Source organism: Anomaloglossus baeobatrachus, unplaced genomic scaffold, assembly GCF_048569485.1.
Source record: "Anomaloglossus baeobatrachus isolate aAnoBae1 unplaced genomic scaffold, aAnoBae1.hap1 Scaffold_275, whole genome shotgun sequence".
NCBI lineage: Eukaryota > Metazoa > Chordata > Amphibia > Anura > Aromobatidae > Anomaloglossus > Anomaloglossus baeobatrachus.
Window position 1 is genome coordinate 41,260 of NW_027442244.1, and position 17,515 is coordinate 58,774.

Consider the following 17,515-nt stretch of genomic DNA (forward strand, 5'->3'; position numbering starts at 1 on the left):
AACCCTTGAAAAGGCTGCTTTGCAGAGCAAAAACAAGAAGAATGGTGCGTTTTGCAGCCGCCGCCCACTGCAATGAATCTGAATAACTCCTCCTTTAGGGCGCAAGCAACTCCCCTCCCCCTTGCAGTCTTTCCAATTCACGATACAAAAAGACGGACAGGACAGGTTGCCTGACTTTCCGTCACTGCCACCCTTTGCCATCCTTACCCGTAGAAAGCCCTTTCATCATCCCCAAACCCTAATCTTTTCCCTTTCCTTCCCAGCCCCCAAACCCTGCCCTCTGTACCTTTCTCACCACCCGCTTCCCTTCTCCTGTCATCCCCCTACCACCCGGGAAAAAAAGAGATTGCCCCCTCCTTCCACTAGCCCACCCTCCCACCCAAAGAACAACTTCTTCTGCGCAGCTTGTTTTCTAGGCAGCAGCGCTATTGTGATGTCATCGGGGGGCATTGTGACAAGCCGCCAGTGTTCCGTCTCTTCATGTTGTGCACAGTTCAAACGGAAAATACATCAACAGGCAGACTACAGAAAAGCTTACTATCAAAGGTTAGAGGGGGGCTTTCTCAGAGGGCTTTTTACAGTTTTTCTATTCCCAATTAGCCGTTTAAGTGTACTTATTGAAAGTAGTAATTCTTTCATAGGCCGCCCTTTCTTAGTATTTGACGTTCCTTATATTGCGGTATGAGGCTTCGCAGTAGGTTGCAAACATTCATCACCCATGACTGTCCCCAATTGAGCTCAGAAGCTCAATGTCTATCATGACCTCTCTTTTAGAATGTCCAAGAGCAAGCAAACTATTCCTCCAGGAGAGGGCGCCAACAGACTACTAAAGAGATCATCATTACTCAAAGAAAACCCCAAAAACCAATGCATGATAGGAATAAACAGGTAACTTTCTTTGGAGTGGAAGCGGAGAGATCGCACCAGATGCCAATTCTAGATCTTATCACACCTGTGGTCACTGCAGCAGCAGGTGAATCCACTTTGTCCAAAAGGGATCTATTCCATTCAATTGCAAATGATCTAGATAAGACAGAGAACTGCAGCACGGGGACATAGCCGAGTTGGTCAGGTTGAGTGGTGATGAGTTTGCTATTTGGATGAATAAAGAAAGTCAAAAGTGTGAAAGATAAAAAACAAAAGGAGGAAGTGTGAAAAGTGAATGGGCCAAATTGAGGTGCATATGAAGACGTATGCTTTCTTCCAATTCATTAAATCGGGCTAATATGAATCAGGTGAATTGAGTTCTGCTTTTGGAAACTGGGTTAAGAAGGGGTGCACCGTTCCTGGAGGTACTGCAATACCAGGTCAATGCGTGGAGTGGACAGAGCAAGCTCTTTTTCCATCTCCCTGTTCTAAAAATCCATTTAATATATGGTCCCCAGATAGGGGACGTATCAGATATTAAACTGATAAGAACAGATACTACACTTGATCTTAGCCAAAAGGCCGAGAAGCGATAACCAGAATTGGTTTGGGCCTCGAGTGGCACCCTGGCCTATGCCGGACACATCTTAGGGAGAGAGAGCGAGAGGGAGACAAACCCACGCCTACACAAGACATTTTGTCACCCAAGCCAACCCTTGAAAAGGCTGCTTTGCAGAGCAAAAACAAGAAGAATGGTGCGTTTTGCAGCCGCCGCCCACTGCAATGAATCTGAATAACTCCTCCTTTAGGGCGCAAGCAACTCCCCTCCCCCTTGCAGTCTTTCCAATTCACGATACAAAAAGACGGACAGGACAGGTTGCCTGACTTTCCGTCACTGCCACCCTTTGCCATCCTTACCCGTAGAAAGCCCTTTCATCATCCCCAAACCCTAATCTTTTCCCTTTCCTTCCCAGCCCCCAAACCCTGCCCTCTGTACCTTTCTCACCACCCGCTTCCCTTCTCCTGTCATCCCCCTACCACCCGGGAAAAAAAGAGATTTCCCCCTCCTTCCACTAGCCCACCCTCCCACCCAAAGAACAACTTCTTCTGCGCAGCTTGTTTTCTAGGCAGCAGCGCTATTGTGATGTCATCGGGGGGCATTGTGACAAGCCGCCAGTGTTCCGTCTCTTCATGTTGTGCACAGTTCAAACGGAAAATACATCAACAGGCAGACTACAGAAAAGCTTACTATCAAAGGTTAGAGGGGGGCTTTCTCAGAGGGCTTTTTACAGTTTTTCTATTCCCAATTAGCCGTTTAAGTGTACTTATTGAAAGTAGTAATTCTTTCATAGGCCGCCCTTTCTTAGTATTTGACGTTCCTTATATTGCGGTATGAGGCTTCGCAGTAGGTTGCAAACATTCATCACCCATGACTGTCCCCAATTGAGCTCAGAAGCTCAATGTCTATCATGACCTCTCTTTTAGAATGTCCAAGAGCAAGCAAACTATTCCTCCAGGAGAGGGCGCCAACAGACTACTAAAGAGATCATCATTACTCAAAGAAAACCCCAAAAACCAATGCATGATAGGAATAAACAGGTAACTTTCTTTGGAGTGGAAGCGGAGAGATCGCACCAGATGCCAATTCTAGATCTTATCACACCTGTGGTCACTGCAGCAGCAGGTGAATCCACTTTGTCCAAAAGGGATCTATTCCATTCAATTGCAAATGATCTAGATAAGACAGAGAACTGCAGCACGGGGACATAGCCGAGTTGGTCAGGTTGAGTGGTGATGAGTTTGCTATTTGGATGAATAAAGAAAGTCAAAAGTGTGAAAGATAAAAAACAAAAGGAGGAAGTGTGAAAAGTGAATGGGCCAAATTGAGGTGCATATGAAGACGTATGCTTTCTTCCAATTCATTAAATCGGGCTAATATGAATCAGGTGAATTGAGTTCTGCTTTTGGAAACTGGGTTAAGAAGGGGTGCACCGTTCCTGGAGGTACTGCAATACCAGGTCAATGCGTGGAGTGGACAGAGCAAGCTCTTTTTCCATCTCCCTGTTCTAAAAATCCATTTAATATATGGTCCCCAGATAGGGGACGTATCAGATATTAAACTGATAAGAACAGATACTACACTTGATCTTAGCCAAAAGGCCGAGAAGCGATAACCAGAATTGGTTTGGGCCTCGAGTGGCACCCTGGCCTATGCCGGACACATCTTAGGGAGAGAGAGCGAGAGGGAGACAAACCCACGCCTACACAAGACATTTTGTCACCCAAGCCAACCCTTGAAAAGGCTGCTTTGCAGAGCAAAAACAAGAAGAATGGTGCGTTTTGCAGCCGCCGCCCACTGCAATGAATCTGAATAACTCCTCCTTTAGGGCGCAAGCAACTCCCCTCCCCCTTGCAGTCTTTCCAATTCACGATACAAAAAGACGGACAGGACAGGTTGCCTGACTTTCCGTCACTGCCACCCTTTGCCATCCTTACCCGTAGAAAGCCCTTTCATCATCCCCAAACCCTAATCTTTTCCCTTTCCTTCCCAGCCCCCAAACCCTGCCCTCTGTACCTTTCTCACCACCCGCTTCCCTTCTCCTGTCATCCCCCTACCACCCGGGAAAAAAAGAGATTGCCCCCTCCTTCCACTAGCCCACCCTCCCACCCAAAGAACAACTTCTTCTGCGCAGCTTGTTTTCTAGGCAGCAGCGCTATTGTGATGTCATCGGGGGGCATTGTGACAAGCCGCCAGTGTTCCGTCTCTTCATGTTGTGCACAGTTCAAACGGAAAATACATCAACAGGCAGACTACAGAAAAGCTTACTATCAAAGGTTAGAGGGGGGCTTTCTCAGAGGGCTTTTTACAGTTTTTCTATTCCCAATTAGCCGTTTAAGTGTACTTATTGAAAGTAGTAATTCTTTCATAGGCCGCCCTTTCTTAGTATTTGACGTTCCTTATATTGCGGTATGAGGCTTCGCAGTAGGTTGCAAACATTCATCACCCATGACTGTCCCCAATTGAGCTCAGAAGCTCAATGTCTATCATGACCTCTCTTTTAGAATGTCCAAGAGCAAGCAAACTATTCCTCCAGGAGAGGGCGCCAACAGACTACTAAAGAGATCATCATTACTCAAAGAAAACCCCAAAAACCAATGCATGATAGGAATAAACAGGTAACTTTCTTTGGAGTGGAAGCGGAGAGATCGCACCAGATGCCAATTCTAGATCTTATCACACCTGTGGTCACTGCAGCAGCAGGTGAATCCACTTTGTCCAAAAGGGATCTATTCCATTCAATTGCAAATGATCTAGATAAGACAGAGAACTGCAGCACGGGGACATAGCCGAGTTGGTCAGGTTGAGTGGTGATGAGTTTGCTATTTGGATGAATAAAGAAAGTCAAAAGTGTGAAAGATAAAAAACAAAAGGAGGAAGTGTGAAAAGTGAATGGGCCAAATTGAGGTGCATATGAAGACGTATGCTTTCTTCCAATTCATTAAATCGGGCTAATATGAATCAGGTGAATTGAGTTCTGCTTTTGGAAACTGGGTTAAGAAGGGGTGCACCGTTCCTGGAGGTACTGCAATACCAGGTCAATGCGTGGAGTGGACAGAGCAAGCTCTTTTTCCATCTCCCTGTTCTAAAAATCCATTTAATATATGGTCCCCAGATAGGGGACGTATCAGATATTAAACTGATAAGAACAGATACTACACTTGATCTTAGCCAAAAGGCCGAGAAGCGATAACCAGAATTGGTTTGGGCCTCGAGTGGCACCCTGGCCTATGCCGGACACATCTTAGGGAGAGAGAGCGAGAGGGAGACAAACCCACGCCTACACAAGACATTTTGTCACCCAAGCCAACCCTTGAAAAGGCTGCTTTGCAGAGCAAAAACAAGAAGAATGGTGCGTTTTGCAGCCGCCGCCCACTGCAATGAATCTGAATAACTCCTCCTTTAGGGCGCAAGCAACTCCCCTCCCCCTTGCAGTCTTTCCAATTCACGATACAAAAAGACGGACAGGACAGGTTGCCTGACTTTCCGTCACTGCCACCCTTTGCCATCCTTACCCGTAGAAAGCCCTTTCATCATCCCCAAACCCTAATCTTTTCCCTTTCCTTCCCAGCCCCCAAACCCTGCCCTCTGTACCTTTCTCACCACCCGCTTCCCTTCTCCTGTCATCCCCCTACCACCCGGGAAAAAAAGAGATTGCCCCCTCCTTCCACTAGCCCACCCTCCCACCCAAAGAACAACTTCTTCTGCGCAGCTTGTTTTCTAGGCAGCAGCGCTATTGTGATGTCATCGGGGGGCATTGTGACAAGCCGCCAGTGTTCCGTCTCTTCATGTTGTGCACAGTTCAAACGGAAAATACATCAACAGGCAGACTACAGAAAAGCTTACTATCAAAGGTTAGAGGGGGGCTTTCTCAGAGGGCTTTTTACAGTTTTTCTATTCCCAATTAGCCGTTTAAGTGTACTTATTGAAAGTAGTAATTCTTTCATAGGCCGCCCTTTCTTAGTATTTGACGTTCCTTATATTGCGGTATGAGGCTTCGCAGTAGGTTGCAAACATTCATCACCCATGACTGTCCCCAATTGAGCTCAGAAGCTCAATGTCTATCATGACCTCTCTTTTAGAATGTCCAAGAGCAAGCAAACTATTCCTCCAGGAGAGGGCGCCAACAGACTACTAAAGAGATCATCATTACTCAAAGAAAACCCCAAAAACCAATGCATGATAGGAATAAACAGGTAACTTTCTTTGGAGTGGAAGCGGAGAGATCGCACCAGATGCCAATTCTAGATCTTATCACACCTGTGGTCACTGCAGCAGCAGGTGAATCCACTTTGTCCAAAAGGGATCTATTCCATTCAATTGCAAATGATCTAGATAAGACAGAGAACTGCAGCACGGGGACATAGCCGAGTTGGTCAGGTTGAGTGGTGATGAGTTTGCTATTTGGATGAATAAAGAAAGTCAAAAGTGTGAAAGATAAAAAACAAAAGGAGGAAGTGTGAAAAGTGAATGGGCCAAATTGAGGTGCATATGAAGACGTATGCTTTCTTCCAATTCATTAAATCGGGCTAATATGAATCAGGTGAATTGAGTTCTGCTTTTGGAAACTGGGTTAAGAAGGGGTGCACCGTTCCTGGAGGTACTGCAATACCAGGTCAATGCGTGGAGTGGACAGAGCAAGCTCTTTTTCCATCTCCCTGTTCTAAAAATCCATTTAATATATGGTCCCCAGATAGGGGACGTATCAGATATTAAACTGATAAGAACAGATACTACACTTGATCTTAGCCAAAAGGCCGAGAAGCGATAACCAGAATTGGTTTGGGCCTCGAGTGGCACCCTGGCCTATGCCGGACACATCTTAGGGAGAGAGAGCGAGAGGGAGACAAACCCACGCCTACACAAGACATTTTGTCACCCAAGCCAACCCTTGAAAAGGCTGCTTTGCAGAGCAAAAACAAGAAGAATGGTGCGTTTTGCAGCCGCCGCCCACTGCAATGAATCTGAATAACTCCTCCTTTAGGGCGCAAGCAACTCCCCTCCCCCTTGCAGTCTTTCCAATTCACGATACAAAAAGACGGACAGGACAGGTTGCCTGACTTTCCGTCACTGCCACCCTTTGCCATCCTTACCCGTAGAAAGCCCTTTCATCATCCCCAAACCCTAATCTTTTCCCTTTCCTTCCCAGCCCCAAACCCTGCCCTCTGTACCTTTCTCACCACCCGCTTCCCTTCTCCTGTCATCCCCCTACCACCCGGGAAAAAAAGAGATTGCCCCCTCCTTCCACTAGCCCACCCTCCCACCCAAAGAACAACTTCTTCTGCGCAGCTTGTTTTCTAGGCAGCAGCGCTATTGTGATGTCATCGGGGGGCATTGTGACAAGCCGCCAGTGTTCCGTCTCTTCATGTTGTGCACAGTTCAAACGGAAAATACATCAACAGGCAGACTACAGAAAAGCTTACTATCAAAGGTTAGAGGGGGGCTTTCTCAGAGGGCTTTTTACAGTTTTTCTATTCCCAATTAGCCGTTTAAGTGTACTTATTGAAAGTAGTAATTCTTTCATAGGCCGCCCTTTCTTAGTATTTGACGTTCCTTATATTGCGGTATGAGGCTTCGCAGTAGGTTGCAAACATTCATCACCCATGACTGTCCCCAATTGAGCTCAGAAGCTCAATGTCTATCATGACCTCTCTTTTAGAATGTCCAAGAGCAAGCAAACTATTCCTCCAGGAGAGGGCGCCAACAGACTACTAAAGAGATCATCATTACTCAAAGAAAACCCCAAAAACCAATGCATGATAGGAATAAACAGGTAACTTTCTTTGGAGTGGAAGCGGAGAGATCGCACCAGATGCCAATTCTAGATCTTATCACACCTGTGGTCACTGCAGCAGCAGGTGAATCCACTTTGTCCAAAAGGGATCTATTCCATTCAATTGCAAATGATCTAGATAAGACAGAGAACTGCAGCACGGGGACATAGCCGAGTTGGTCAGGTTGAGTGGTGATGAGTTTGCTATTTGGATGAATAAAGAAAGTCAAAAGTGTGAAAGATAAAAAACAAAAGGAGGAAGTGTGAAAAGTGAATGGGCCAAATTGAGGTGCATATGAAGACGTATGCTTTCTTCCAATTCATTAAATCGGGCTAATATGAATCAGGTGAATTGAGTTCTGCTTTTGGAAACTGGGTTAAGAAGGGGTGCACCGTTCCTGGAGGTACTGCAATACCAGGTCAATGCGTGGAGTGGACAGAGCAAGCTCTTTTTCCATCTCCCTGTTCTAAAAATCCATTTAATATATGGTCCCCAGATAGGGGACGTATCAGATATTAAACTGATAAGAACAGATACTACACTTGATCTTAGCCAAAAGGCCGAGAAGCGATAACCAGAATTGGTTTGGGCCTCGAGTGGCACCCTGGCCTATGCCGGACACATCTTAGGGAGAGAGAGCGAGAGGGAGACAAACCCACGCCTACACAAGACATTTTGTCACCCAAGCCAACCCTTGAAAAGGCTGCTTTGCAGAGCAAAAACAAGAAGAATGGTGCGTTTTGCAGCCGCCGCCCACTGCAATGAATCTGAATAACTCCTCCTTTAGGGCGCAAGCAACTCCCCTCCCCCTTGCAGTCTTTCCAATTCACGATACAAAAAGACGGACAGGACAGGTTGCCTGACTTTCCGTCACTGCCACCCTTTGCCATCCTTACCCGTAGAAAGCCCTTTCATCATCCCCAAACCCTAATCTTTTCCCTTTCCTTCCCAGCCCCCAAACCCTGCCCTCTGTACCTTTCTCACCACCCGCTTCCCTTCTCCTGTCATCCCCCTACCACCCGGGAAAAAAAGAGATTGCCCCCTCCTTCCACTAGCCCACCCTCCCACCCAAAGAACAACTTCTTCTGCGCAGCTTGTTTTCTAGGCAGCAGCGCTATTGTGATGTCATCGGGGGGCATTGTGACAAGCCGCCAGTGTTCCGTCTCTTCATGTTGTGCACAGTTCAAACGGAAAATACATCAACAGGCAGACTACAGAAAAGCTTACTATCAAAGGTTAGAGGGGGGCTTTCTCAGAGGGCTTTTTACAGTTTTTCTATTCCCAATTAGCCGTTTAAGTGTACTTATTGAAAGTAGTAATTCTTTCATAGGCCGCCCTTTCTTAGTATTTGACGTTCCTTATATTGCGGTATGAGGCTTCGCAGTAGGTTGCAAACATTCATCACCCATGACTGTCCCCAATTGAGCTCAGAAGCTCAATGTCTATCATGACCTCTCTTTTAGAATGTCCAAGAGCAAGCAAACTATTCCTCCAGGAGAGGGCGCCAACAGACTACTAAAGAGATCATCATTACTCAAAGAAAACCCCAAAAACCAATGCATGATAGGAATAAACAGGTAACTTTCTTTGGAGTGGAAGCGGAGAGATCGCACCAGATGCCAATTCTAGATCTTATCACACCTGTGGTCACTGCAGCAGCAGGTGAATCCACTTTGTCCAAAAGGGATCTATTCCATTCAATTGCAAATGATCTAGATAAGACAGAGAACTGCAGCACGGGGACATAGCCGAGTTGGTCAGGTTGAGTGGTGATGAGTTTGCTATTTGGATGAATAAAGAAAGTCAAAAGTGTGAAAGATAAAAAACAAAAGGAGGAAGTGTGAAAAGTGAATGGGCCAAATTGAGGTGCATATGAAGACGTATGCTTTCTTCCAATTCATTAAATCGGGCTAATATGAATCAGGTGAATTGAGTTCTGCTTTTGGAAACTGGGTTAAGAAGGGGTGCACCGTTCCTGGAGGTACTGCAATACCAGGTCAATGCGTGGAGTGGACAGAGCAAGCTCTTTTTCCATCTCCCTGTTCTAAAAATCCATTTAATATATGGTCCCCAGATAGGGGACGTATCAGATATTAAACTGATAAGAACAGATACTACACTTGATCTTAGCCAAAAGGCCGAGAAGCGATAACCAGAATTGGTTTGGGCCTCGAGTGGCACCCTGGCCTATGCCGGACACATCTTAGGGAGAGAGAGCGAGAGGGAGACAAACCCACGCCTACACAAGACATTTTGTCACCCAAGCCAACCCTTGAAAAGGCTGCTTTGCAGAGCAAAAACAAGAAGAATGGTGCGTTTTGCAGCCGCCGCCCACTGCAATGAATCTGAATAACTCCTCCTTTAGGGCGCAAGCAACTCCCCTCCCCCTTGCAGTCTTTCCAATTCACGATACAAAAAGACGGACAGGACAGGTTGCCTGACTTTCCGTCACTGCCACCCTTTGCCATCCTTACCCGTAGAAAGCCCTTTCATCATCCCCAAACCCTAATCTTTTCCCTTTCCTTCCCAGCCCCCAAACCCTGCCCTCTGTACCTTTCTCACCACCCGCTTCCCTTCTCCTGTCATCCCCCTACCACCCGGGAAAAAAAGAGATTGCCCCCTCCTTCCACTAGCCCACCCTCCCACCCAAAGAACAACTTCTTCTGCGCAGCTTGTTTTCTAGGCAGCAGCGCTATTGTGATGTCATCGGGGGGCATTGTGACAAGCCGCCAGTGTTCCGTCTCTTCATGTTGTGCACAGTTCAAACGGAAAATACATCAACAGGCAGACTACAGAAAAGCTTACTATCAAAGGTTAGAGGGGGGCTTTCTCAGAGGGCTTTTTACAGTTTTTCTATTCCCAATTAGCCGTTTAAGTGTACTTATTGAAAGTAGTAATTCTTTCATAGGCCGCCCTTTCTTAGTATTTGACGTTCCTTATATTGCGGTATGAGGCTTCGCAGTAGGTTGCAAACATTCATCACCCATGACTGTCCCCAATTGAGCTCAGAAGCTCAATGTCTATCATGACCTCTCTTTTAGAATGTCCAAGAGCAAGCAAACTATTCCTCCAGGAGAGGGCGCCAACAGACTACTAAAGAGATCATCATTACTCAAAGAAAACCCCAGAAACCAATGCATGATAGGAATAAACAGGTAACTTTCTTTGGAGTGGAAGCGGAGAGATCGCACCAGATGCCAATTCTAGATCTTATCACACCTGTGGTCACTGCAGCAGCAGGTGAATCCACTTTGTCCAAAAGGGATCTATTCCATTCAATTGCAAATGATCTAGATAAGACAGAGAACTGCAGCACGGGGACATAGCCGAGTTGGTCAGGTTGAGTGGTGATGAGTTTGCTATTTGGATGAATAAAGAAAGTCAAAAGTGTGAAAGATAAAAAACAAAAGGAGGAAGTGTGAAAAGTGAATGGGCCAAATTGAGGTGCATATGAAGACGTATGCTTTCTTCCAATTCATTAAATCGGGCTAATATGAATCAGGTGAATTGAGTTCTGCTTTTGGAAACTGGGTTAAGAAGGGGTGCACCGTTCCTGGAGGTACTGCAATACCAGGTCAATGCGTGGAGTGGACAGAGCAAGCTCTTTTTCCATCTCCCTGTTCTAAAAATCCATTTAATATATGGTCCCCAGATAGGGGACGTATCAGATATTAAACTGATAAGAACAGATACTACACTTGATCTTAGCCAAAAGGCCGAGAAGCGATAACCAGAATTGGTTTGGGCCTCGAGTGGCACCCTGGCCTATGCCGGACACATCTTAGGGAGAGAGAGCGAGAGGGAGACAAACCCACGCCTACACAAGACATTTTGTCACCCAAGCCAACCCTTGAAAAGGCTGCTTTGCAGAGCAAAAACAAGAAGAATGGTGCGTTTTGCAGCCGCCGCCCACTGCAATGAATCTGAATAACTCCTCCTTTAGGGCGCAAGCAACTCCCCTCCCCCTTGCAGTCTTTCCAATTCACGATACAAAAAGACGGACAGGACAGGTTGCCTGACTTTCCGTCACTGCCACCCTTTGCCATCCTTACCCGTAGAAAGCCCTTTCATCATCCCCAAACCCTAATCTTTTCCCTTTCCTTCCCAGCCCCCAAACCCTGCCCTCTGTACCTTTCTCACCACCCGCTTCCCTTCTCCTGTCATCCCCCTACCACCCGGGAAAAAAAGAGATTGCCCCCTCCTTCCACTAGCCCACCCTCCCACCCAAAGAACAACTTCTTCTGCGCAGCTTGTTTTCTAGGCAGCAGCGCTATTGTGATGTCATCGGGGGGCATTGTGACAAGCCGCCAGTGTTCCGTCTCTTCATGTTGTGCACAGTTCAAACGGAAAATACATCAACAGGCAGACTACAGAAAAGCTTACTATCAAAGGTTAGAGGGGGGCTTTCTCAGAGGGCTTTTTACAGTTTTTCTATTCCCAATTAGCCGTTTAAGTGTACTTATTGAAAGTAGTAATTCTTTCATAGGCCGCCCTTTCTTAGTATTTGACGTTCCTTATATTGCGGTATGAGGCTTCGCAGTAGGTTGCAAACATTCATCACCCATGACTGTCCCCAATTGAGCTCAGAAGCTCAATGTCTATCATGACCTCTCTTTTAGAATGTCCAAGAGCAAGCAAACTATTCCTCCAGGAGAGGGCGCCAACAGACTACTAAAGAGATCATCATTACTCAAAGAAAACCCCAAAAACCAATGCATGATAGGAATAAACAGGTAACTTTCTTTGGAGTGGAAGCGGAGAGATCGCACCAGATGCCAATTCTAGATCTTATCACACCTGTGGTCACTGCAGCAGCAGGTGAATCCACTTTGTCCAAAAGGGATCTATTCCATTCAATTGCAAATGATCTAGATAAGACAGAGAACTGCAGCACGGGGACATAGCCGAGTTGGTCAGGTTGAGTGGTGATGAGTTTGCTATTTGGATGAATAAAGAAAGTCAAAAGTGTGAAAGATAAAAAACAAAAGGAGGAAGTGTGAAAAGTGAATGGGCCAAATTGAGGTGCATATGAAGACGTATGCTTTCTTCCAATTCATTAAATCGGGCTAATATGAATCAGGTGAATTGAGTTCTGCTTTTGGAAACTGGGTTAAGAAGGGGTGCACCGTTCCTGGAGGTACTGCAATACCAGGTCAATGCGTGGAGTGGACAGAGCAAGCTCTTTTTCCATCTCCCTGTTCTAAAAATCCATTTAATATATGGTCCCCAGATAGGGGACGTATCAGATATTAAACTGATAAGAACAGATACTACACTTGATCTTAGCCAAAAGGCCGAGAAGCGATAACCAGAATTGGTTTGGGCCTCGAGTGGCACCCTGGCCTATGCCGGACACATCTTAGGGAGAGAGAGCGAGAGGGAGACAAACCCACGCCTACACAAGACATTTTGTCACCCAAGCCAACCCTTGAAAAGGCTGCTTTGCAGAGCAAAAACAAGAAGAATGGTGCGTTTTGCAGCCGCCGCCCACTGCAATGAATCTGAATAACTCCTCCTTTAGGGCGCAAGCAACTCCCCTCCCCCTTGCAGTCTTTCCAATTCACGATACAAAAAGACGGACAGGACAGGTTGCCTGACTTTCCGTCACTGCCACCCTTTGCCATCCTTACCCGTAGAAAGCCCTTTCATCATCCCCAAACCCTAATCTTTTCCCTTTCCTTCCCAGCCCCCAAACCCTGCCCTCTGTACCTTTCTCACCACCCGCTTCCCTTCTCCTGTCATCCCCCTACCACCCGGGAAAAAAAGAGATTGCCCCCTCCTTCCACTAGCCCACCCTCCCACCCAAAGAACAACTTCTTCTGCGCAGCTTGTTTTCTAGGCAGCAGCGCTATTGTGATGTCATCGGGGGGCATTGTGACAAGCCGCCAGTGTTCCGTCTCTTCATGTTGTGCACAGTTCAAACGGAAAATACATCAACAGGCAGACTACAGAAAAGCTTACTATCAAAGGTTAGAGGGGGGCTTTCTCAGAGGGCTTTTTACAGTTTTTCTATTCCCAATTAGCCGTTTAAGTGTACTTATTGAAAGTAGTAATTCTTTCATAGGCCGCCCTTTCTTAGTATTTGACGTTCCTTATATTGCGGTATGAGGCTTCGCAGTAGGTTGCAAACATTCATCACCCATGACTGTCCCCAATTGAGCTCAGAAGCTCAATGTCTATCATGACCTCTCTTTTAGAATGTCCAAGAGCAAGCAAACTATTCCTCCAGGAGAGGGCGCCAACAGACTACTAAAGAGATCATCATTACTCAAAGAAAACCCCAAAAACCAATGCATGATAGGAATAAACAGGTAACTTTCTTTGGAGTGGAAGCGGAGAGATCGCACCAGATGCCAATTCTAGATCTTATCACACCTGTGGTCACTGCAGCAGCAGGTGAATCCACTTTGTCCAAAAGGGATCTATTCCATTCAATTGCAAATGATCTAGATAAGACAGAGAACTGCAGCACGGGGACATAGCCGAGTTGGTCAGGTTGAGTGGTGATGAGTTTGCTATTTGGATGAATAAAGAAAGTCAAAAGTGTGAAAGATAAAAAACAAAAGGAGGAAGTGTGAAAAGTGAATGGGCCAAATTGAGGTGCATATGAAGACGTATGCTTTCTTCCAATTCATTAAATCGGGCTAATATGAATCAGGTGAATTGAGTTCTGCTTTTGGAAACTGGGTTAAGAAGGGGTGCACCGTTCCTGGAGGTACTGCAATACCAGGTCAATGCGTGGAGTGGACAGAGCACGCTCTTTTTCCATCTCCCTGTTCTAAAAATCCATTTAATATATGGTCCCCAGATAGGGGACGTATCAGATATTAAACTGATAAGAACAGATACTACACTTGATCTTAGCCAAAAGGCCGAGAAGCGATAACCAGAATTGGTTTGGGCCTCGAGTGGCACCCTGGCCTATGCCGGACACATCTTAGGGAGAGAGAGCGAGAGGGAGACAAACCCACGCCTACACAAGACATTTTGTCACCCAAGCCAACCCTTGAAAAGGCTGCTTTGCAGAGCAAAAACAAGAAGAATGGTGCGTTTTGCAGCCGCCGCCCACTGCAATGAATCTGAATAACTCCTCCTTTAGGGCGCAAGCAACTCCCCTCCCCCTTGCAGTCTTTCCAATTCACGATACAAAAAGACGGACAGGACAGGTTGCCTGACTTTCCGTCACTGCCACCCTTTGCCATCCTTACCCGTAGAAAGCCCTTTCATCATCCCCAAACCCTAATCTTTTCCCTTTCCTTCCCAGCCCCCAAACCCTGCCCTCTGTACCTTTCTCACCACCCGCTTCCCTTCTCCTGTCATCCCCCTACCACCCGGGAAAAAAAGAGATTGCCCCCTCCTTCCACTAGCCCACCCTCCCACCCAAAGAACAACTTCTTCTGCGCAGCTTGTTTTCTAGGCAGCAGCGCTATTGTGATGTCATCGGGGGGCATTGTGACAAGCCGCCAGTGTTCCGTCTCTTCATGTTGTGCACAGTTCAAACGGAAAATACATCAACAGGCAGACTACAGAAAAGCTTACTATCAAAGGTTAGAGGGGGGCTTTCTCAGAGGGCTTTTTACAGTTTTTCTATTCCCAATTAGCCGTTTAAGTGTACTTATTGAAAGTAGTAATTCTTTCATAGGCCGCCCTTTCTTAGTATTTGACGTTCCTTATATTGCGGTATGAGGCTTCGCAGTAGGTTGCAAACATTCATCACCCATGACTGTCCCCAATTGAGCTCAGAAGCTCAATGTCTATCATGACCTCTCTTTTAGAATGTCCAAGAGCAAGCAAACTATTCCTCCAGGAGAGGGCGCCAACAGACTACTAAAGAGATCATCATTACTCAAAGAAAACCCCAAAAACCAATGCATGATAGGAATAAACAGGTAACTTTCTTTGGAGTGGAAGCGGAGAGATCGCACCAGATGCCAATTCTAGATCTTATCACACCTGTGGTCACTGCAGCAGCAGGTGAATCCACTTTGTCCAAAAGGGATCTATTCCATTCAATTGCAAATGATCTAGATAAGACAGAGAACTGCAGCACGGGGACATAGCCGAGTTGGTCAGGTTGAGTGGTGATGAGTTTGCTATTTGGATGAATAAAGAAAGTCAAAAGTGTGAAAGATAAAAAACAAAAGGAGGAAGTGTGAAAAGTGAATGGGCCAAATTGAGGTGCATATGAAGACGTATGCTTTCTTCCAATTCATTAAATCGGGCTAATATGAATCAGGTGAATTGAGTTCTGCTTTTGGAAACTGGGTTAAGAAGGGGTGCACCGTTCCTGGAGGTACTGCAATACCAGGTCAATGCGTGGAGTGGACAGAGCAAGCTCTTTTTCCATCTCCCTGTTCTAAAAATCCATTTAATATATGGTCCCCAGATAGGGGACGTATCAGATATTAAACTGATAAGAACAGATTTTTGATTTAATGAAGCTTTCCAAAGCACCGCAAAAAATGCATGACCGAAGTCACACCAAAAACAGTGCAAAGGCTAGGATTCGTGTGGACCCCTCCGTGAGGAGAGGGTCCCCAAAAATCAACCCCGTCCCTCCGAGCCAGAAGGCCACAGCAAGGGTCAGGGATCTTCGGTGCTCCCCCAAGCCGAAGCCTGGTTGAGCCTTGTCGTTGCTCCCAGCGTCCACCCAGGCATCTTACCCAAGTGGAGTAGAGAGCTACTAGTTGTTGGTTTCGCAGCCGAAACTGCCCGGACCGTCAACCGGTGTTGGTTTCTCAGCCCAAGGCTAACCGGACCTCCAACCGGGTGTTGGTTTCTCAGCCGAAGCTGACCCGGACCTCCAACCGGGTGTTGGTTTCTCAGCCGAAGCTGACCCGGACCTCCAACCGGGTGTTGGTTTCTCAGCCCAAAGCTGAACGGACCTCCGACCATGATTATAAAAATTTCCCTTCCTAGCCAGAAGGCCGGGATAGAGCAATATGCTCAGAAAGTATGAAAGGGCAAGGTACGGTGTGCTACAGAGCCCAAGGCTTGCCGGGGTCCAAAGCCAGCAAGCTCAGACTCACTCCAGGGTCGTCAATCCTGGGGCACATTGCACCATAGCCCCCACACTTACTCAGTCTAATAGCCTCGATCCTGGTAGGGCCATGGTTTCCTCTAGATGGATATACTATCCTCCCAAAGTACTAACAAGCGCAACCTTCCAGTGTGCATTGCATCATTGTACTAAGGTGGCCGGAGCCTTAAACCACCTTTTCGAACGATACTACACTTGATCTTAGCCAAAAGGCCGAGAAGCGATAACCAGAATTGGTTTGGGCCTCGAGTGGCACCCTGGCCTATGCCGGACACATCTTAGGGAGAGAGAGCGAGAGGGAGACAAACCCACGCCTACACAAGACATTTTGTCACCCAAGCCAACCCTTGAAAAGGCTGCTTTGCAGAGCAAAAACAAGAAGAATGGTGCGTTTTGCAGCCGCCGCCCACTGCAATGAATCTGAATAACTCCTCCTTTAGGGCGCAAGCAACTCCCCTCCCCCTTGCAGTCTTTCCAATTCACGATACAAAAAGACGGACAGGACAGGTTGCCTGACTTTCCGTCACTGCCACCCTTTGCCATCCTTACCCGTAGAAAGCCCTTTCATCATCCCCAAACCCTAATCTTTTCCCTTTCCTTCCCAGCCCCCAAACCCTGCCCTCTGTACCTTTCTCACCACCCGCTTCCCTTCTCCTGTCATCCCCCTACCACCCGGGAAAAAAAGAGATTGCCCCCTCCTTCCACTAGCCCACCCTCCCACCCAAAGAACAACTTCTTCTGCGCAGCTTGTTTTCTAGGCAGCAGCGCTATTGTGATGTCATCGGGGGGCATTGTGACAAGCCGCCAGTGTTCCGTCTCTTCATGTTGTGCACAGTTCAAACGGAAAATACATCAACAGGCAGACTACAGAAAAGCTTACTATCAAAGGTTAGAGGGGGGCTTTCTCAGAGGGCTTTTTACAGTTTTTCTATTCCCAATTAGCCGTTTAAGTGTACTTATTGAAAGTAGTAATTCTTTCATAGGCCGCCCTTTCTTAGTATTTGACGTTCCTTATATTGCGGTATGAGGCTTCGCAGTAGGTTGCAAACATTCATCACCCATGACTGTCCCCAATTGAGCTCAGAAGCTCAATGTCTATCATGACCTCTCTTTTAGAATGTCCAAGAGCAAGCAAACTATTCCTCCAGGAGAGGGCGCCAACAGACTACTAAAGAGATCATCATTACTCAAAGAAAACCCCAAAAACCAATGCATGATAGGAATAAACAGGTAACTTTCTTTGGAGTGGAAGCGGAGAGATCGCACCAGATGCCA

The 17,515-nt window shown here is 46.7% G+C and overlaps 10 non-coding genes and 1 pseudogene across 10 annotated transcripts; all 11 read right to left on the reverse strand.

The window, feature by feature from the left end:
* Nucleotides 1-1,270: 1,270 nt before the first annotated feature.
* On the reverse strand, nt 1,271-1,461 carry LOC142265635 (U2 spliceosomal RNA). The gene has a single exon (XR_012731927.1). It is a non-coding gene; the product is annotated as a U2 spliceosomal RNA (small nuclear RNA).
* Nucleotides 1,462-2,848: 1,387 nt separating this feature from the next.
* Nucleotides 2,849-3,039, reverse strand: LOC142265647 (U2 spliceosomal RNA). Its single transcript, XR_012731938.1, has one exon. It is a non-coding gene; the product is annotated as a U2 spliceosomal RNA (small nuclear RNA).
* A 1,387-nt stretch (nt 3,040-4,426) lies between these two features.
* Nucleotides 4,427-4,617, reverse strand: LOC142265659 (U2 spliceosomal RNA). Its single transcript, XR_012731943.1, has one exon. It is a non-coding gene; the product is annotated as a U2 spliceosomal RNA (small nuclear RNA).
* Nucleotides 4,618-6,004: 1,387 nt separating this feature from the next.
* On the reverse strand, nt 6,005-6,195 carry LOC142265672 (U2 spliceosomal RNA). The gene has a single exon (XR_012731944.1). It is a non-coding gene; the product is annotated as a U2 spliceosomal RNA (small nuclear RNA).
* A 1,386-nt stretch (nt 6,196-7,581) lies between these two features.
* LOC142265680 (U2 spliceosomal RNA) lies at nt 7,582-7,772 on the reverse strand. The gene has a single exon (XR_012731945.1). It is a non-coding gene; the product is annotated as a U2 spliceosomal RNA (small nuclear RNA).
* A 1,387-nt stretch (nt 7,773-9,159) lies between these two features.
* Nucleotides 9,160-9,350, reverse strand: LOC142265681 (U2 spliceosomal RNA). Its single transcript, XR_012731946.1, has one exon. It is a non-coding gene; the product is annotated as a U2 spliceosomal RNA (small nuclear RNA).
* Nucleotides 9,351-10,737: 1,387 nt separating this feature from the next.
* On the reverse strand, nt 10,738-10,928 carry LOC142265684 (U2 spliceosomal RNA). Its single transcript, XR_012731948.1, has one exon. It is a non-coding gene; the product is annotated as a U2 spliceosomal RNA (small nuclear RNA).
* Nucleotides 10,929-12,315: 1,387 nt separating this feature from the next.
* On the reverse strand, nt 12,316-12,506 carry LOC142265685 (U2 spliceosomal RNA). Its single transcript, XR_012731949.1, has one exon. It is a non-coding gene; the product is annotated as a U2 spliceosomal RNA (small nuclear RNA).
* Nucleotides 12,507-13,893: 1,387 nt separating this feature from the next.
* Nucleotides 13,894-14,084, reverse strand: LOC142265603 (U2 spliceosomal RNA). Its single transcript, XR_012731904.1, has one exon. It is a non-coding gene; the product is annotated as a U2 spliceosomal RNA (small nuclear RNA).
* A 1,387-nt stretch (nt 14,085-15,471) lies between these two features.
* On the reverse strand, nt 15,472-15,664 carry LOC142265629 (U2 spliceosomal RNA). Its single transcript, XR_012731921.1, has one exon. It is a non-coding gene; the product is annotated as a U2 spliceosomal RNA (small nuclear RNA).
* A 659-nt stretch (nt 15,665-16,323) lies between these two features.
* On the reverse strand, nt 16,324-16,465 carry LOC142265673 (U2 spliceosomal RNA; annotated as a pseudogene).
* Nucleotides 16,466-17,515: the final 1,050 nt, after the last annotated feature.